We start from the raw sequence: 22008 nt of genomic DNA, 5'->3' as shown, positions 1-22008 counted from the left end.
GTCCAATGACATTGTGCAGGGTATAACATTATTTCTATCAAGAAAATAACTGTTTAAATGGCAATCCCCCAAAGATAGGTGGGCTATTTGATGCCATTCGTCTTTGCCCTCAACCCAACAAAGTAGATCACAGCAATGCATAATTGAGGAACAGTGTTCCATGGGTCTAAGGGGAAAAAGAAGGGGGGAAAGAAATGCCCAAACCGAAGACCACCTCCAGTCTTCAGCTGATATTCGGCACAGATTTCTTTTTTTTCTTTTTTGTGGGGAGTGGGGGATCAGATCTCATTAGCAGAGGACTTGCTTTGTGTGCTGGAAATCCCTCCTTCAGTTGCCAGCATCTCTATCTGGAGACTGTGTATTGCTGCTGCCAGCCACTGAATTAGCTAGGCAATAGTCTGAGGGGGCATAAGGCAGCTTCTTATCACTTATCAACCCCAGCTGCACTGCACATTTAAAGTGGCATCATACAGTTATGGCTTATCATTGGGACTGTAGTTTGTTAAGGGTGCTGAGAGTTATTAGGAGACCCCATCGCCGAAGAATTGATGCTTTTGAATTATGGTGCTGGAGGAGACTCTTGAGAGTCCCATGGAGTGCAAGAAGAACAGACCTCTCCATTCTGAAGGAAATCAGCCCTGAGTGCTCACTGGAAGGACAGATCCTGAAGCTGAGGCTCCAATTCTTTGGCCACCTCATGAGAATAAAACACTCCCTGGAAAAGACCCTGATGTTGGGAAAGATGGAGGGCACAAGGAGAAGGGGACGACAGAGGACAAGATGGTTGGACAGTGTTCTCGACGCTACCAGCATGAGTTTGACCAAACTGCGGGAGGCAGTGGAAGACAGGAGTGCCTGGCGTTCTCTGGTCCATGGGGTCATGAAGAGTCGGAAACGACTAAACGACTAAACAACAACAACATTCCTTTTACATAGCTTTAACTCTCAGAGCTCCCTGGGAAGAAGTATTGACTGTTAAATCAATCTTGAGAATTACAGCTCTATGACAAGAATGGATATTTACAAAGTTTGAGGTGGGCAGCGGTTACAGCGCTTTGTGTCAGGCCACGCAATACCCCCCCCCCCGAGCAAACTCTGTTGTGCAGTTGACCATTGAAAATCACCAGGCTGTTCGCAAGGCACAATGGTGTTCCCTCCATACCCGCAATTTGAATTCAGCCAATCGAGCTGGGCCTTGGGAGATAGAGCTTTGGGAGCAAACCTTACTGTGGGAGTTTTCACTCCAGTCCACTCCCAGGCCATAAAAGACAGCCATCACTCTCCTCGGCACTCATTTGATTTTATCAGGTGTGATGATCTCTGGCAGGTAAGCAAGCCCCACTAAGAAGTAATGACTCTCTGGCAGTTTTACGTATGTTTATTTACATCAAAACACATCCAAAGCATGGCTTCTCTCCTGCTCACATTGATGATAGTAGATCAATCTGAATCTTCACCCCTCCCACAGCAGGAAGGACGCCAACTCCCACCTTTCCCCTCTTGCCCTTCTGTTGCCCTCTGATCTTATCCAGTCTCCTAGAACAGGGACTGAGAAGCTGGCCTCCACCCTCCCCACTTTCGCTTGACATAGTCTCAGACCTCTGCTTATCTGCTGATTGCCTAGCAATGCTCTGGCTGCCTTCCAACTCTTCTTGAGAGCCAACTGTGTCTTCCTCAAGAAGGGGGGGGGGGTTGAACTGCCTTTTCTTGACTCTGTCAGCCAGCCCTCATTTGAAGAGCCAGTCCCTCTTTTACTTAGCTCAATTCTGAGTCTGACCCTTACCCTGCGTTCTGGTGAGCCACGTTCCTGACACCAGGGAAGGAAACACTGGAGGAAGGGAATATAATACTGTCTGAATGCAATCAGTGTCTGTCATAATGGAAACCATTTTGCTAGTTCAAAACTTTTTTAAATGGCTGCTTCCAATATTACATGCTATGGCAAGTCATCAACTTGGACAACTGTCAAGGGGTTGTTATGATCTGGCACCTGCTGAGGGCCCGCACTCCGACAGGATACTCACCCACAGAAGCTCCCTGGACCTGCTCATCGCATTTAACACAGTAAACTGTTTGTTCACTTCCTTTTCCATCTGGCTAAGAAGGAATGACTAAGCAAATGACAGCAGTGATCAGAAGGAGAAGGAGGCTCACTACTTGCTTGCTCATTGGCTCTGAATGGGAAGTAGTGTTAAGGCAGAGGAGCGGCTACAATAGCAGTCAGGGGTTAGATTCATTGAGGGAGTAGGACACTGAAGTTCTCTTGCCGTGAGCTGGAGCTATTTGTAGTAGTTATAGTAGTAATAACAAATAATATTCATGGATTAATGCCTTTTAAAAAACAATGTATCAACAATGATATCTTAAACAAACATTGTCTTACAAATACAGTTTTCAGTGACTGCTTATTTTAGTTCAGGATATTTGTAGAAATTTCTGAAAAGCAGTCATAATAATAATAATAATAATAATAATAATAATAATAATAATAATTTATTATTTGTACCCCGCCCATCTGGCTGGGTTTCCCCAGCCACCCTGGGCGGCTTCCATAGAAACCAAAAATACACTAAAATATCACAGATTAAAAACTTCCCTGAACAGGGCTGCCTTAAGATGTCTTCTAAATGTTAGGTAGTTATTTATCACTTTGACATCTGATGGGAGGGTGTTCCACAGGGCGCCACTACCGAGAAGGCCCTCTGCCTGGTTCCCTGTAGCTTTGCTTCTCGTAATGAGGGAACTGCCAGAAGGCCCTCGGCACTGGACCTCAGCGTCCGGGCAGAACGATGGGGGTGGAGACGCTCCTTCAGGTATACTGGGCTGAGGCCGTTTAGGGCTTTAAAGGTCAACACCAGCACTTTGAATTGTGCTCGGAAACGTACTGGGAGCCAATGTAGGTCTTTCAAGACCAGTGTTATGTGGTCTCGGTGGCCGCCCCCAGTCACCAATCTAGCTGCTGCTTTCTGGATTAATTGTAGTTTCCGAGTCACCTTCAAAGGTAGCCCCACATAGAGCGCATTGCAGTAGTCCAAGCGGGAGATAACTAGAGCATGCACCACTCTGGCGAGACAGTCTGCGGGCAGGTAGGGTCTCAGCCTGCGTACCAGGTGGAGTTGGTAGCCAGCTGCCCTGGATACAGAATTGACCTGCACCTCCATGGACAGCTGTGAGTCCAAAATGACTCCCAGGCTGCGCACCTGGTCCTTCAGGGGCACAGTTACCCTATTCAGGACCAGGGAGTCCTCCACACCAGCCTGCCCCCTGTCCCCCAAAAACAGTACTTCTGTCTTGTCAGGATTCAACTTCAATCTATTAGCCGCCATCCATCCTCCAACCGCCTCCAGGCACTCACACAGGACCTTCACCGCCTTCACTGGTTCTGATTTGAAAGAGAGGTAGAGCTGGGTATCATCTGCATATTGATGGACACCCAGTCCAAACCCCCTGATGATCTCTCCCAGCGGCTTCATATAGATGTTAAAAAGCATGGGGGAGAGGATGGAACCCTAAGGCACCCCACAAGTGAGGGCCCAGGGGTCTGAACACTCATCCCTTACCACCACTTTCTGAACACGGCCCAGGAGGAAGGAGCGAAACCACTGTATAACAGTGCCCCCAGCTCCCAGCCCCTCTAGGCGGTCCAGAAGGATGTTATAGTCAATTGTATCAAAGGCCGCTGAGAGATCCAGCAGAACTAGGAAACAACTCTCACCTTTGTCCCTAGCCTGCCGGAGATCATCAACCAGCGCGACCAAGGCAGTTTCAGTCCCATGATAAGGCCTGAATCCCGATTGGAAGGGATCCAAATGGTCTGCATCCTCCAGGCGTGCTTGGAGTTGTTCAGCAACCACATGCTCAATCACCTTGCCCAAGAATGGAAGATTTGAGACTGGGCGATAGTTGGCCATACTGGCCGGGTCTAAAGATGTTTTTTTAAGAAGCGGTTTAATGACCACCTCTTTCAGCAGATCTGGGAATGTTCCCTCACAGAGGGAAGCATTCACCGCCCCACGAAGCCCATCGCCCAGCCCTTCCCGGCTTGCTTTTATTAGAATCAACATGCACATGTTCATCTCTCTTCCCCACCCTCCAGTAAAGTGAATGTGTTTTTTGTTCCCAGTTCTCTGAACAGTCATAGTCAAAATCCAATATCAAGAAGACATTCACACTTATAATTATGAGATGTGCATTAATTTACTTCGGGGAAATGTGCTCTTTGTTCAAACTGGCACTCACACGAATCCACAAAATGATTAATTGCAAATCCAGCAGCGGCATGTTATGACTAACAGGATAGAATGTAATATACCTGACCCTACTTCCAGTATCACACCATAACTATTAGACGGAGGGAGAATTTTTTTATTATTTTTGGATCAGTACATCATCAGAGAGCAATGATATGCCAGGCCCACTGACACATGTTGAGTGCTGGCGATGGCAAGAATACTATCAGCTGTAAAATAAATCAAGCAGTGTCAACATATACAAGGGCAGTTCAAAAGATTACAATTAAAATGCAGCTTCACTGAGAACAACATTAAGGGAACAAAATCCATTTGTCCTCTGCATAAAAATTTGTTCATCTACGTGCATTAGGACAATATCAAGAATGCAATTATAAATGTTGTTCACATGCTGGCTATAAATGAGAAGCTATAGCCTTCACACAGGAATCTGTTATTTTATTAATTAACACAACCAAAGTTCAAACAAAAGGTTTAATTTTTGTAGTTAATTGGCAAAAAAACAGTGCCAAGTTGTGTCTAAAACCAAGCCAGAGGCAGATTTAGGACAGCGCAACCATTTCTGCTGCACTGGGCTCCAAGCCTAGGGGCCGCTACAGGGCATTGCAACTATGACATAGTGAACTGAGCAGAACAGAAGGCAAGAGATGGGAAGATGCCGCATTTTGGCCTCACATAGGGTGCTGCTGAAATTTGGAAGACCGAAGTCTGCCCCAGACCAAACAAGCAAGGTACAGAAAAGAGGCTCAAAGCCATTTCTTTTGCTATGGCATGCTACTGAAAACATATCTCATTCTGGTGTTTTCTCCATTCTCTGGAGGAGATTTGGGGAGAGCACAAAGGATGGGGAAGGAGGAGCTGTGCTGTATGAGCAGGAATCCTGGCACCAGTGTGATGCATTAGTTGAATCTCACTAAGTATAACTAAGAGATTGTACACCCTTCACCCTGCCAGAGGGGTAGCCATTTTAGTCAATTACAACAAAAACAATGGTTGTGTTCATCACTTTGTTGCTATAGCAAATGGTCACTGTGGTTATTTTGGCATACATTTCAGCTCTGATTGAATTGTCGTGGACTGTATTTTTTCTTCTTCATTTCATTGGCATTTGATTCTACATTCTACTTCCCCCTCTCTATATCCACTTACTTACCGAGTGAGTTGACACGTGGATTCTTGTGCATAAAAGCTTCATGTCATAATAAGCTTGCTAATCTGTAAGGTAGTACACTACTTTTTGCTACTTTTTGCTTTTAGCTCTGTATCTTATGAAAAGATGAGAGAAAACTATGCACTCTTTTCTTATTGCAGTTCACCTGTGGACCAACTCTAATGGAATTATAAATGTGCACATTGTACATTTTCCTAATGATGCAGGAAGAGAAATATTATGCTCCTTTCCAAAGGTGTCTCTCACTCTTTCTTGAAAGATAGGATAGGTGTGTAGGTGTTTGTGTATGTGAGAAAGAGAAAGAAGAGAGAGGATGATTCCTTTCTCACAAATTTAATAAAGTGAGTTATAAATATGATAGCTGGGGAAAAAATCCTTCTTTTTATTTTTGTAAAGGGTAAATTCTCTTCTTTTAAAAAAATCAAAAAATACGATGTGTTGATTAACTGAGACTTGTACTTATCAATTTTTGAGAGAAAGTGAGAACTAAGCTGATTCATAAACACCTCCAAAATAGCACTAGGATTCTGAAACCTATCTAAGCTACTGGCATCAGCACATCTTGTGCTAGTTATTGCACTATTTGACGTACTTTTGTTTGTCGGTTCTGGATCTATTGCAAATCAAGTTTATTGGGTGACCTCAAGGATCAGCATCATGAGAAAGAGCGAAAATGTTTCTTGTGGCTGCACCATTCATCATCATATAAACACTTCTATCCTCTCCCCTGAAATTTTGACCATCTCTTTTCTTAACTAAAAAAAAAAGTGTTCCAGGCTCTGTAGCCTTTCCTCAGTAGGAAGATACACTGAGCATCACCAGCCGCTAGTGTGAGAGCTGGAGCTAAATTTGTAAGATGGACATCAAAGAACTGGAGAGGACTGTCAAGGTCTAGACATGCAAATCACAACTGAACTATTTCCAATGAACATCAGGCATAATCAGGGGAGCATGACAACGATACACAATGATGGTGACATGTGGGGCTAGCCTCTTCAGCCCCACATTCACCTCTGCACATTTATGGAAAGTGTTTCTGTGTATCTCCTTTAATTTTACTTTTTTATTTTGGAGAGGGAACTGTCGAACTAATCGTTCAGTTTGGATTCCCATTTTTTTCCAGACTGAAGTTCAGTTCGCCACATTTCTGCATTGGTCCTTGTGAAAAATCAGTATTTTGCTATTAATTTCTCCTAATATACACATTTTCCTATGCAATTTTGCCTAGCCTGTGAATTCTTAAAAGCCATTTCCCCCTGTTATAATGCACCTTCAATACTATATTCACTAATATATGTGTTTTTATGCACACCTTCTCCTAGTATATGCATTCTTTGTAAACATTACTTGACTGGAGAACTGCCTTACAAAATTCAGAGAAGCGTGGATTTCAGAGGATGGTTGTGTTTGAGTTGACATATTGTTTTGGAACATGAAAAAGAGGTAGTCTTGCCTTTAAATGTAAATTGAATTGAATTCCGCTCCTATCCCTAGGTGAAACTACACCGTAGGACAACATTGCTTTTAGAAGGATATTAACATAGTAATAGATAAAGAGTGACAATCCTTGGACTAACCTTGAGTATTTGCACAAATCTGTATTATTTGTAGGAACCTAGCCTTAGAAAGCATGTCGCAGAAACTCTAGAAAGAGTTTGTTGCATTTCATCATCAATGCCCATTCTGTGCTGCCTGTGAGAGATCCTTTAAAGGAGGAAAAGATCATATGCAGAAAGCTGGTGGGTTTAATAGATAAAGGGATTAGCTGAGACTCAAATGAGCTTGGCGGTCACAGGCTACCCTGATTGTGTTCAAGGTAGCTAAGTGCATAAAGAAACAGAAAAACATAAATCAAGCAATTTATCATAGTTGGTGTTTTCAAGTCAGAAGCCATGTTTGAAAGAGCCGGGTGACCTTCTCGAAGCCCGTTCTACAAGTGACAGCTAATTTAGAATGCCTGATAGACGAGTGCTCAATTAAATCATTTTAGATCAGCAGTGGAGGACTTCACCTTAGCCTTACACAAATGTATCTCTTATGTAAATAACATGTGAAGCAAGCATAGTGGCAGGTATTCAGCCTAGCAGCAAAGGCAACCAGAATCATTAGCTGAGCAGTGTTTCAAGCAGTTACTTCTATGAAGGGTTGCATGTGATGGCCAATAAAAGGAGTGAGAGGGGAGCAGTTAAATTCTGCCCTCTGCCTGGTCAAAAGTCTCCTACACCTGTGGCATCTTCTTTCTCCCTTGCTGGAATTCTGACCTAGAACATGTAATTAGAGCACCCCCTCTCCATCTTTTATCAAGTCTCTTCAACTTCATCTCTGCCAATGACACCTTTGGTTTAAGCCGTAAATTCCCATCTTTATCCGAAACAAATCTAAATGCATATCGCTGGATGTGTACATATTAACCACTCCTTGCTATGTTTCTTGCTTCTCCCCCTTTGTAAAAATGAATAAGCAATAAGGAAATTTAATAATTAAGACCTTCTGAATAGAAAGAGTAAAGAAAAATTAAAAAGAAAGAACAAGAATTAAATTAAGAATTAAAAAACAGCAGCAGAGGAATTTTAAAAGCTACCAGGGACTTGGTAGCTTTTCCTCACTTGGCGAACAAAACAGTTTCGATTTGGTGCCTCCCTTACTTTTTGAAGAAGAGCATACCTGATTGGAATCACTGAGAAGGCCCTCTCCTTGGTTGGGTGACCTATCTAATCTTATTTAGCAAAAGCAGTTAGAGAATATTATCTGAGACAAAGCTTAAATTGTGAGCAGATTCATAAGGGAGGATACCAGCCCTTAGGTCAGGCATCCCCAAACTCGGCCCTCCAGCTGTTTTGGGACTACAGTTCCCATCATCCCTGACCACTGGTCCTGTTAGCTAGGGATAATGGGAGTTATAGTCCCAAAACAGCTGTAGGGCCGAGTTTGGAGATGCCTTCCTTAGGTACTCAGGTACTTTGTATGGATTTTGTTCGAGCGCAACCCTCACTATTCCTGGCCACTGGCAATGCTAGCTGGGGCTTATAGAATTGGTCCAACAACTTCTGGAGGTCCACAGGTTTCCCATCTGTGCTTTAAAGGCTTAATGTAGATATTAAACAATAAGGAGGATAAGAGAAAATCTTTGGGGAACATTATAATGCAAGTGTCATGGTGCTTGACCATAATTCCCCCAGCACTATCTGGAATCTGCTTGTGGCATGGAAGTTGAGTCATCAGTGAGCAGTGGTCCATAAATCCTATGCTGGACATGTAATCTGGAAGTTGATAGCATCAAATACTGCTGAGAGATTCAGAAGAACCAACAAGCTTGCAGTCTCCCTGTTCCTTTCCCTGCACATGTCATCTCCCAGGGCGACCAATGAAGCTTCAACCAAATTTCATCTAGTGGGTTGGTCATAAATATATGTGCTCCTAAGAGGAATCATGTGATCTGAACACAATAGCACCACTGTGTCCATTCCAGCCAATGCCAGTTTTAAATTGGCTTGTTATAAATCGGTTCACCAATTTAAGCTGCACATGTGGAAAAAAACCCCCTGAAACTACGATTGCTAGTAGCCCTGCACACAGTATTGTATTCTATGGAAAATACACCGACTGCAGAGGGGAATTCCAATATTTATAGGTCAGTGCTTCTCCATTTCCATCCCTCGAGGCAGACAGGAGTAAAAAATATAGTGGAAGTGGATTGTGTTCTACTGAGTGGCAACAGGATATGAAAAATGCAGAAATGACTCCACACCCATTGTTAGCAATAAACCTGCACTGTGTGATCTCTAGCCAAAATACCTAAGGGGTGGTTGAAGAAGCAGAGAGCTGCAATACCTACCAGGAAGTTGTTTCCTCAGCCAAACCTCACTGGCTAGGGGTAAAGGATACAGTCACTTTAGCAGCTGTTCTCACGGAAGTGGAGTTCTGATATTTGGCCGCCAAGAGTATATGAAATCATTCTTCTAACCCACAGAATCTCCTTCTGCAAAACCAACACACAGCAGTTAAGGCTCCTGTGTGATGGTGTTAAAATATAAAAGATGAGTAGGTGGACAGATGGATAGGTAAGGCACCCCTGGTAAACTACAGTATTTGATTTAACAATTTATACATTGCTTAACACTGAATTGTCCTCTTCAAAAATCATCCCCTTAAAAAAGCCCACTATATAGTAACTCCTTTTTCCTGCTTTAAAAATATGTGTCCTCTTTTTGTAATAGTGAGGCTTTATATAGTCTACCATATATTTTATTATAATTTAAGTATTGACTCGTCGTGACTAGAAATGGAAAAACTTGTCACGTCTTGATTTGGAATTGTCGCGAATTCCTTGCGGTGCTTTAGCAGAAATGCTCAGAGTCCCAGGTTTTTCAGTGCAGTATTATTTATTGTGAGCTATATACAGTGGTACTTCGGGTTACATATGCTTCAGGTTACATACGCTTCAGGTTACAGACTCCGCTAACCCAGAAATAGTGCTTCAGGTTAAGAACTTTGCTTCAGGATGAGAACAGAAATCGGGCTCCGGCAGCATGGCTGCAACAGGAGACCCCATTAGCTAAAGAGGTGCCTCAGGTTAAGAACAGTTTCAGGTTAAGTACAGACCTCCAGAATGAATTAAGTACTTAACCCGAGGTACCACTGTATACACAAATATCTACAGAAGCAGTTCATACAGTCAGACAGAGTCCCTGGCTGCACCTTATGGCAAATAGGAAGACTCACTCTCTCTGACCAGGCTTACTTACACAGCATTCTGTGAATCCTGACATCCCTCTCCCACGTCCCCACCAAATGTGACCAAGGGAAGAGTTCTCAACTTGTATCCACAAGCTTATGTAGCCTGCCCCATCCACCTTTCAACTTGCCTAGCAGGCTAGCAGCAACAGACAGTTACTGGAATGTTGCCGTGTCAGTTCTCCATGCACCTGGCGTCCTGGGAAATATTATTTCCCATGATGTCTGGTGTCCATATAAGGAATTCAGGTGACCTGAGAAAATTACATTTCCTAGGGTCTGCATTAACTCAGTCCATTAGAGTTTGGGACATGCTGTAGCAGGGACCAGAAAGGGAGGATATTCAGGACAAGTAAATTAAAATGGAGCCAGACAGGGAGAGACAGAGAGAGAAACAGAAACAAGTTCTACCCCCTGGCTTTAATCACAAACTGAGCTAAAGAAGAACTCATAGAAGTGCATGTGTGCCTTGGATTGAAGGTGATCATTATATTATGAATAACAAGATATGTTTTCAAACCAGGACATTGCAGTGGTAGCACTACTTATGACTGGGTTTAGTCCATTCTTTCCTAACCTGGTGCTATCTAGATGTTTTGAACTGTAACTCCCACAATCACTTATCGCTTGCCCATGCTGGTTGAGGTGAATTGGATTGTTGTCCAAAGCTTACAGAGGGCACCAGGTCGGGGAGGTCTGGTTTAGTCTATGGACATAACTTAACCCCCATGCTTCAGACCTGCTCCTTCAGGGAGAGTGTGACCCCATCTAAAACAGGGTCCTACTCATCCTACTGTCCTACTCATCCTACTGTCCACCACAACGTGGGAAAGGATCTCTCTTTCCACCACATGAAGGAGAGCAATTTGGGTACGAGTAACAAATTATATGGCTTACAATCAGTGGTGGAGGAAGCCGCTCGGGCACCTAAGGCGATGCATCCAGAGGTGGGCCGAGCTGCCCATAGGGGGTGGGGCCTCTGGAGTCTGCCTGCCTCCTCCCACTCAGCCACCCTACAGCTAGGGGGGAGGCAGCGGGCGGACCATTTGGGGGCAATGCAGAGCCTCCCAGGAAAGATGTGTGGCTCGGGCGCACTGCAGGCCACAAGGTGAGTGCTGCCCGGTATTTTGTCACCCCCCCAGTGGTGACACCTGGGGTGAGCCACACCCACTGCACCCCCATCCTTACAATGTATCCCAGAGAGGCTGGGGAAACCCAGCCAGATGGGTGGGGTATAAATAATAAATTATTAGTATTAGTATTATTAGTATTAGTATTATTCCTTCTAAAATACCATGTGATTGCACAAAATTGAGACTGTTCACTTCATGCTATGGAGCCATTATCCAATTTTTTTCCACTGTTTACTTCCAGATTCGAAGACAAAGGTGTCGCAAAGCCAAGTGTACATAATTGCATATCAGTAGAATTATTATAAGAGAATTATCTGTCATGTGGGTAAAATTCCCTATAAAATGGGGTAAGTTATAAATCACTTGGCTATAGTGTCTCTTTAAATTAGGGTTCAAATATTGGAGTCCACCTAAGCTTTGAAGGTAAAGCACTAAGAAGGGCAGTTTCTAAAAAAGAAGCAATATTGGTGGGTGATTTGTGTCCTACATAACCACTTAGTGCCTGCTATAATGACAAATGTGTGGGTTAAAGAAAAAGAAAAAGCAGTCCTTTTTTATAAGCGGGATGTCTTTTGATGATAAGCAAAGTGCAGCATGTTTTGTAAAGATTATCTTTGAAAGTGCTATATATATATTTTTAAAAATGCAAATAGACGCATGTGAAGTATTCCATTTAAAAAGCATTTCATTTGAAAGAAACATGCTTTGCTTTTCCTCCTCCATAGGTAGTGCATCTTTCAATGTGATGAATAGGATTAAAGTGTTCAAAATGCCTTCTTTTTTAAGGGAAGTTCAAGTGTGTTACGTTTCTTAGAGATATCTATACTTTTTGATGAAAACATCCAAATATTTTTGGATGAAATATTAAAGGAGGCAGCCCTACTGTGCATGAGTTGGCTGGTTTGGGGTTTCTTCCTATGACTTCATTTTTTAAAAATTATTATTCTGTAAATAGTTAATACAAACTGTGAGGATGAGATGCGAGGATGCAGCAATGAAATGCAACTATAAGTGTAACAGGACATCCACTATCAGATCTCCTGACAGGAATGACAATAGAGGAGAGCCATTGACCATTGGCCTTCTTCCAGATCCAATGGTGGCAACGTGACAGCTGAGGTGAAAAGGTATCTCCTTTTCCTCTTTTTTCCCCTTTAACAAAGACAAGTGGTCACCTAATCTGTGCTGTGGCTTCATAATTCAAATCCTTACCACCACCAGTTGTTATTAGCCACACAGAGGAAAACATACAGGCAAACCTTGCATATTTTCTGGCAAAATTGCTTCGCAAGACCTATGCTGTTGCTCTGTATGGCCAAGTTTGTTGGTTTCATGGTTTCAACTTTACAATTTTAATGAGGATAGATGTTGTTTTTAATTGTGATATTTTTGGAACCCACCCTGGGTTACATTTGGTGAAGGGTGGACTAGTAGTAGTAGTAGTAGTAGTAGTAATGTTAGCAATTAGTAATTAGTGGAAAGTGTAAAAAAAAAAAAAAACTGAGGCATTCTTGACCATGACTCCAGCCCACTCCCATATTTATATTCAGAAAAGAAGACTGCTGAAAAGCAGGTGAAAGAATCTAAATGCTCCATGCTTATGGGATAAAAATGGACAGCTAACTGACTTAGATCTGGCCCTCAAAATAATATTATCTGGTTTCATGTGACCACTACTACATTTTAAGCAAGATGTGAGGTTTTTTTAAAAATAATAATAATACTATTTTACTTATAAGTATAGGAAACAATGTGTGATATCCAATGTAAACCATACTCAGGGTGGACTCATCAAAATCAAAGGAGTTAAGTAACTTAGTTGCATTTACTTTAATGGGTCTGTTTACGATTTAGTTGGATATCAACCTATGAGTCTTGAAGTGGGTTTCATATAAGTTTATTGAATTGCTATCTTGGGTGCGCCGTAAGAAAGCAAAGTGGCTGCTGCCAATTTGTCTCCTGAGGAGATATTTTAGGAATCAGCCCATTTGTCCCTTGTCACTCCTTCACCTGATGTCGTCCAAGTTCCTATGCGCTTTTCTTTCACTCCATTACCGCTAGGCAAACATCTCAGTGTAAAGGTTAGGTGAAAGAGAGAGAGAGAATTGTTGAGGGGGGGGTGCACAGTTGTTCTTTGAGAGAAATCATAGAGTTGTGGAGTTGGAAGGAACCGTTGAACTCTAGGAAAACAAACATTCTTCCCTTTCCAAAATTCAAATGCTTTTCCTCTCACAACACCCGGAGACCATTTGCCTCCTTTGGTTGTGGGCTAGTCATGAACAGATGAAAGGAGGCTCACAGAGTCAAACTACTGAGAAGACATTACTCTGTGGCAAATTGGAATGGCTGATCTGCCTAAATTCTCCTTCAGAACTGATTGATGGGAGGAGGCAACCAGTAGTTTAAATTCAAAGTTGGAGGCTATGGTATGGTTTGCTCTAGGCAACCTCCCAGGCTCCCTAGACCTCTCATTACCTCTTTATACTGAGGGAAAACTGTGGGTTTGTTTGATCTAGAGTGATCCTCAAGCCTTGATTATCTGCCATGGTTAACTGAAGACTGAAAGCACCAGCTGTCCTCTCAGGAGTAAGACCCATGTAATTCACAAAGATGGAGGAGAAGGCCAAAGTGACCACGGTGCTTTAGTTAATTTAGCACCAACGTACATTTTTAAAGAGTCATGATGTTAATTACCTTTAACTTGCATTCCAGTGGGCGTATCTGTGAAGTAAAAAAAAAAAAAAGGCTACAAGCCAAAAAATAGTTCCAAATAAATTATTAAAATAGGCCACAAGCATCTATCTATTCAGCTTTGCTGCAAAATGAGTCACTTAAAAAAAAAAATCTTTATTTTTCAAAGGACATCCACATTTGCTTTGCATCATCTTAGCCCATACTGGAAACAGGCAAGTGCAGCCAAAGCCTTTGGCATTTTCCCAACTGTTTTCCAAAGTGAGTCAGTGGTTGATGTCAAATAGTCATTTGGCCAACACATGATCTCTGTCTTCAATTCTCCTCGGGGAAACAGCCAAGCAGCTTCTCACTGCCATTTCCAAGCCGTGATTAATACCTGTCCTAGAGAAATCTTTCTAAAGCCACAATTGTTTGTGGTACCAAAATAAGAGGAAAAGAAATATATAAGAAAAATGCATGTAGTAGCAAAAAACAACAACCAAAAACGAAAATAGAACACAATGACAAACACCACCTCTGTTGACTCCAATCGATAAAAAGGCATATTCTAATGAGAGGATTTGCAAGCAGGCAATTGCTTGGATAAGGAAGGCCCATATATTCAATGAATTGGATCCCCCCCACATACTTCAAATGATAAATATCCACCTGATTTAGCATCCAAATCCTACTTATTACTTCACAATCTTCTCCCATCCCTCCCTGAAAATTACTCCGTTTCTTCAGTTATCTTCAATTATCTTTAGTCCCAGAGCTTTTGGACCATTTTAATCCTCAGAGCATCCAGAACTACTAAAAATAATAATGAGTGAATGCTGCCTCCCACAGAAGCAGGCCGATATGTAAGCTAGGAAATGAAGCCAATTCTTGATGTCTTGGGCACATTCCCATTCTATAGCTGTTAAGAACAATGATGGAAAAAATATTCCTCCCATACTCCCATAGACATGACAGCTGTCCAGCTAGCCATCCTGGGGCTCTCAACATTTCAGCCACAGCCATTTAATCAATGGTTGTGTGTAGAAAATGGTCAATTCTCATCCCACCTCCCCACTGGCATTTCATAGCTCTGGTTACTGCCCATCTTCCTGTCACGGTCAAGCTGGTTCCTGAGAGGAGGCATGGAAAGAATTCTTTTCTATCTGCTTGTTTATGAGCCTAGCAGATGGGAGAGTGCCTCTCAATTTGTTATAGGCTGTTCACTCCATCCGACACATTGCCAAGCACAGGGTCACCAGGCTCCATCAAAACTGAGCAAGGAGGGGAAGGCAAAACACTCTAATTGCCCAGCAACCTCAACTTTAAATAAAAAGAAAGTCATCTGGTATTACTCTCCTGCATGCATTTGAGCTATTAAATATGATGTGCTCTTGAGACATGGGGTTCAGGGGAAAGAGATCTAAAAGAAACATGATGCAATGTGGCACATTAGCTGCACGCATGGGCTTGCATGGCTTTGGCCAGAGATTCTAAGGCCAAACAAACAGATGCCTAGAAACAGGCCTTCAAAATGCACAACTGCCGTGATGATTTCGATGGACTAAACCTCCTCACCAGCTTAGCTAGACTGTTAAGTGTCAGCATAGCCATGTGGTGCTGGGTATATCAAACCATTTGCTTAATTGTTGCTCGAACCATTTGCTTAATTGCAACACTCTGGAACAATTGTAGAGTGCAAATAAGAGACAAATTTAGAACACAAAGCTCATGTCATCCGATGTTGTCCATACACTTTTCAGGGCATTATGTGGACAAACTATGGTGACTGCAGTGCTCAACAGCATGGGTTCAATGTACTAGGGTTGACACACATCCCTAGAAAAATGTGATCATCCTTCTTTTGGAGAAAAATGTTCCCTGTTCTGTTTGGACTTCAAATAGGATGCCCCTTTTTCACATATTCAAGCTCTTCCTTCTCTTCCTCCTAAAAACTGTGTGGGCAGAGGGTAGGCCTGATGGAAGGAGGAGAGCAAGACCCTGAGCAGGAGTTTGTGCAGGCAGAGGGTGGGTCCATGAGGAGGGTTATCGCAGGATGTGGGCAGAGGGTGGGGTGGGGCTGGGGGAGGAGTTTGAGAGGCAGAGTTTTTGTGTGGGCAGGTGATGGGTCACAGAGAGTAAGAGGTTGCATAGGCTTGGTCTGTCCAGTGAAGAGCGGGGAGGGGGGAGAGATCTGTGAGCAGAGACAGGGGGGCATAGAGCAAGAGAGGGGCATTGCACTTTGCATGCGCCTGGTCTGTACAATCTGCTGGAGAGTTTGCACAGGCAGCGAGGAGGAAGGAGAGCAAGATTGGATGACAAAGAAACCACTGAGCGCAGCATAGCAGCTAAAATGTGAGAGCACTTGTCCCCAAATACCTTCCTTGCAAAGGCGGTGGTGAGTTGACTCAAATTCTTGCTCTCTGATTGTATTTATGATATCTATTTTGGAAAATGAGATTTATGTGGGGTGCAATAGTTTCTTTTCCAGTGTGGCAATGCTTTTAAATACACATTTCTGCACCAGGTAAAGTAATTTTTAGCCAGCCCCACAATTCCTGATTGACCTGTCCCATATTTTGCCCAATCAAAGGTGGTAACCCTATAATGATGCAAAGTTGTGGTCCAAGAACATGTGACTGTAGCAGCTAGGCTATGTGTGGGCAACACTTTAGGGTAGGCATGGCCAAACTTGGCCCTTCAGCTGTTTTGGGACTACAACTCCCATCATCCCTAGCTAACAGGACCAGTGGTCAGGGATGATTGGGAATTGTAGTCCCAAAACAGCTGGAGGGCCAAGTTTGGCCATGCCTGCTTTAGGGGAAGACAGAACCATACCATGGGGATGTTGGTGGGGAAAGGAAGTGATGAGGAGACTGAATCTAGTCATGACACACCTCCCAAGTAACAGATTGGAAGGATATCACATATATTTATAGGGCTAAGCATGTGGAACGCCATTATGTGGTGGTAGAGCTATTAGACTGGTCAGGGGAATTATGTGCACAACATTGCATCCAGCTAGGATTGCATGTGTGGAAGTCTCCTTTAGTATATGTATAATGATACCTAACTAGAGCAGTACAGGGGGCAGGGACAATTAACTCGAATAATCAAAATTTTCATTTCTTTGGCCTTGTTGTGTGTGCAGTGTTGTTAATTCTATCACTGATTATCTGGCCAGGACTGTGCATTCAAAGCAGCCCCCAGGGTGTACGCATGCAGTTGAATCTGGGATTTGAGGGGTTAATGCATGTGCAAGATTTGAGCAATCATTCAGAGATGGACATGCATGTCCGAATGCACCTGCAGAGCCCCAGATTATAGAAGACTGAATGTACATAAGAAGTTGCCTCATGTGGTCCCCACTGGCTTAGTTTTTTCTACAGTGATTAACAGTGTTTGTCTAGGGTCTCAGACAGGGGTATTTCTCACCCCACAAGGAGATGCCAGAGGCTGAATCTTCTATATGCAGAGTATGGTCACTGACACTGAGACATGGCCTCTCCTGTATCCAAAATAGTTTTGTGGCTCTCATTCTTCTGCATCATAAGTAGCGCTTTTTTCTGGGGGGGATGAAGGGGTACACATACTCCTAAACATTTTGTGAACCTAACGGGAGAAGAAACTGAGAATTTTTTTTTTAAAAAAATAATTTATTCTCTAGCATGGTGAACTGTTAGTTCTGTTGCTACCGCTGATGGCGGCCTCATTTCCTGTCACAGTGTTTCCTGAGGTTCAGACGGAATGAGAGTACCCCTAAACTTTTTTAAAAAGAAAAAAAGCCCTGATCATAAGAATATTATTAACTAGACAAATTGCTACTGTGTGGAAATTAAAACCCAACCTAAACCATTATTTTAAATCACAGAACATCTTAAAAGGAAAGAAAAAGAAGAAGCATGTCATTCTGTTCTGGAAAGCTATTTTAAAATACGTGTGATTAGCAAATTACTCAGAAAAAAACCCCTGCAAATTATCTTCAGTCACAAGTCTCCCAATAGTAATGTCATTATATGGATTAGTATCCACAAAGTTCAGAAGATTTTTCTGAAGAATGTGGTAACCAGGTTACAACAAGTCATCAAAGGCACACACAAATCATTATTCTGGAAACAATGAGAATGTTCCGACTTTTATTAAATCTGAGCAATTCACATCTTTGTGCTTATTAATTAGGCCACTGTGAATTGCAGACTGAGAAAAGAAAGTATAAGGATTATCTAATAGCTACTTTTTCTGTTCTCAAATAACAAATTACTTAAATGAGTTTTTAATACAGCATCAGTTTAGCTTAATTTGCCAAATTCAAAGATTTGGATTTCCTCTTGCTCCATTTAATACGCATCCTGATGTAAAAGGCACTTTACCCTCTGGGCAGGAGCAAGTCATTCGGTGATGGGCACCAGCAATGTGGTTCAAGGATGCTGTAGGTACTTGCCTCTCTCAAAACCACAAACCTGCACAGAAAATGCAAGTGGTATATACACCCTGGAGATTGCCTCACTTCATTATTATGATTGACTCTCATTACCAAGGTATTCACCTCCAGTCATCTCCCACATCTCTTTATAGAAATTGGCACAAATAGCTACTCCAAAAACAGCACAGAATATTTGATTCTCTAGAAAAGGATTCTAGACCCTGGACTGTAGATGGATTACTAGACTACTAGCCCATGGTATGTAACAATGGTGGCAGAATTCTCTAGAATTGCTGCAATGCTCCAATCCATGCTTAATATGTTTTGCCCTAGGACAGTGGTGGCGAAACTCGGCCCTCCAGCTGTTTTGGGACTACAACTCCCATCATTCCTAGTTAACAGGACCAGAGGCCAGGGATGATGGGGATTGTAGTCCCAAAACAGTTGGAGGGCCAAGTTTGGCCAACACTGCCCTAGGACTTGCTGAATCAAGAGAATGCACAACAAAATTGATTAATTAAAATAAGAAATGAGAATAATGCTTTCAAGCACCAGAACCCTGGGCTAAACAGCAAGGGATGGTCAATACCTTCATTGTCCTTATGGCAAGCTTCCAACAGTGTCTTGTTGGCCATTGTAAATGGCTGGGGCAATCCAGGTTGTTGTTGTTATTAAATGAGTTTGCTGCTGTTGGAAACAGACTGGACTAGATCAGCTTTCCCCAACGTTGTGCTCATCAGTTATTTTGGACAACTCCTATCACCATTGATGGAAACAATACTATTGTCATGACATCATCAGTGATATTGACAGTGAGGTTCACATGACCCCCATCTCTAACACAAGGAAAGAGGTTGGGGTCATGGGGCCATGAATACTAACCTTCCACCTGCAGTCAATGCATGCTATGGTCATGTCCCCAACAGCCACAGCAGAAATGCTGCCCCATTGCCCATGCATGCAGACAGTGTGAGAAATGGTTCCATGCACACAGTGCTGAAAGCTCATAAAAATCCTCCATACTAGGAGGGGACTTGGTTTAATCCTTGCATGGAGTAGCTCTACATACATACCATCAATATGCACATTGAACCTTTTCCCACACTGGGATAATATCCTAGACCCTAAGACAGCCATGAGCACCATTGATCACCAAAACTACAAATGCTGCTTTTGTTTATTTATAATTTATATGGCTAATAAATCATAACACTCTCATTTCCTTTCATGCACTGGTATGCTTGTCTTATTTCTTATATTTCTATAGCTTTTGAACACTCGGGCTCTGATTTCATTTTCATTGCACTGGGATGACAGCAATGCCATATAGATTTGTCTCGGAAAACAAGAACAAAATGATGAAATCTGTTATGTGCTTGGTCTGAAGTTTCTGCAGCGGCCTAACACTTTTCATGCTGCCATTTTCAATGAATTGGCATGACAATAAAGGTCACAAAGCAATATGTGAGTAAGTATAGAGTAAAATGGGTCAGAAGAAATATAATTGTGTTAGTTGAAAAGTTCAGCAGAGCTTGCACACTGATTTCATTTTCTCACAATGGCATGGCGTTTTGGTCACCACAGGGTCAAAACAGAGGGCTGTAATGGATTTACTTTTTTGCATTGCAGTGGCAAATGTGGCTCTGATTCTTCATAAATGTGTAGTGTGTCTTTTTCAATTCAAGGGCCACACCCTTTCATGGGCAGACTTCCAGAGTCCACATGACAGTGGTATGTCAGAAGCAAAAAATCAGATGTTTCAACACACACACACACACACCTTCATCCTCTATCCAGGCAAATGTGAGGCATTACTACAGTTCAAGGAAACTTTCCAGATAGGCAGAATCACTCACAGAAGGTATTGATCAGGGTTGGTGAGGCCTGAAGCCTGGAAAGGATAATGTTTTGGAGAGACAGAGAATGACTCATTCATCCCCCAGGCCCAAGGTCTCCCAGCCCTGCTTCAAAATGTCTATGGCAATGTGTATTTATTAACCTTACCTGTTACAGGAAAACACAGAGAAAGCACAGAGAAAGCAAGGTGTCTAGGGGGCCTGAACAGGATCCTTACAACTGGATACCAAGAAGTGGCCCAAGACTTTTGTGTAAGTCCCAAGGTACAGTGGTCGCTCGGGTTGCGAACGTGATCCATGTGGGATGCACGTTCACAACCCGCAGTGTTCAGAACCTGCGTCTGTGCACGCGCAGATTGCGATTCGGCGCTTCTGCACATGCGTGACCGCCAAAACCTGGAAGTAACCCGTTACGGTACTTCCGGGTTTCGGCGGTCCGCAACCCAAAAAAATGCAACCTGAAGCATCTGTAACCCGAGGTATGAATGTATAAGGATATATAACACTGACCTCTGTGAATGGCAGCAATTGTCTTTTGGTTGTGTCCTATAGGGCAGTTGTGTAGGCTTGGCCTGTGTGATCAGTACAGTACCCTGCAGCAATGGAAAGTACAGCTCATGCATTCAAAGACTTCAGATCCTGGGAAGAATGTATGTAAGCCCCCTATGCAGAAATTATAACCAATGATTTGAAGTTATGACAAGACCAGCAGCCATGATCTACATCACTTTCCCATGCACACATTTCCACTCTGACTGCCTTTTCATTCCAAGACAGAAGATAAAGCTGGAAGATTTTCTATTCAATGCTGGTCATGATTATGCATCCATAAAACATTTTTTTTGTAATTTCCCCTGTAAATTGATGAACAATGAGAGGGAGGGGGGAATTGTGTGAAGTATATTGATAATTAATTCACTTTTTCTGAATTTTGACCCAGAAGCAACATACTAGGAAGGATTGCAAAAACCATTTAATATCTCAAACATAAAACACGTCTAGCAGATCTTCAAAAAAAGCAGCCACAAGTTGTTCCCCTACATCAATAAACACACATATTTTATATTGCAGTTTCCAGTGCCAAGATTGTTTGCTTATGAGGTGACAGCCAAGTTGGATCACAGAAAACATTCTCCCTCCCTCTTCCTTCTGTTAAATTTATGTTGCAGTTATGTTGCTAAATTAGGGTAATTAGAGTGACATACTACAAGCTACTTTTCTTCCCCATAGAAAGCAAAACTGGAAAATAGATATTCCAATGGCAGCAGAATTCAGGTTTCTAGGGTGGGACACCTTATATAAATAGGTTAGTAATTAATAGCATGTTGAGATAGTTTAACATTATGTGTTTTTGCCTGTATATGTCCAAATTGTTTGATCAACCCAAAGTATGGTCAATTTTAAGCCCTCTCCCTCACTATGACTATGAAAGTTAGCTTTTGCAAAGTACTATCTTAAAGTTTTCATTTATGCTGCTACTGCCTTTTAGGACCTCCACCTACCCCCATTAGCCTTATTTAGATTGCTCTGTTGTTTTACTAATAAGTTTCCCATTTTTATCATTCTTTTGTAAGCTGCCTTGAATATTTGCTCGAAAGGATAGGTATTGATGCTGAAAACATACAAACTTGCAAAGCTTTCACCTTTGTCATGCTCGGATTCCTATAAATGCTATCAGACATTTACTAATTGATTTAGCAAACTAATTGGCTTAGTCAACTGCTTTAGTAAATATCCTTATGAGTTAAGGCAATGCCTTCGAATCACAGAA

General features: G+C 42.4%; 1 long non-coding RNA gene across 2 annotated transcripts in view; it reads left to right on the top strand.

The window, feature by feature from the left end:
* The window catches only part of LOC309378443, a 57385-nt gene that overhangs the window by 10478 nt on the left and 24899 nt on the right, over positions 1-22008 (top strand). For both annotated transcript variants that reach the window (XR_014172078.1, XR_014172079.1), the window contains exon 2: positions 12244-12415. This is a non-coding gene — a long non-coding RNA (uncharacterized lncRNA). The remainder of the gene's footprint in view (positions 1-12243; positions 12416-22008) is intronic.

Source organism: Podarcis melisellensis, assembly GCF_964234715.1.
Source record: "Podarcis melisellensis genome assembly, chromosome: 9".
NCBI classification, from domain to species: domain Eukaryota; kingdom Metazoa; phylum Chordata; class Lepidosauria; order Squamata; family Lacertidae; genus Podarcis; species Podarcis melisellensis.
The sequence above is the reverse complement of the archived record's forward strand: the minus strand, read 5'-3'. Positions and strand labels throughout refer to the sequence as shown.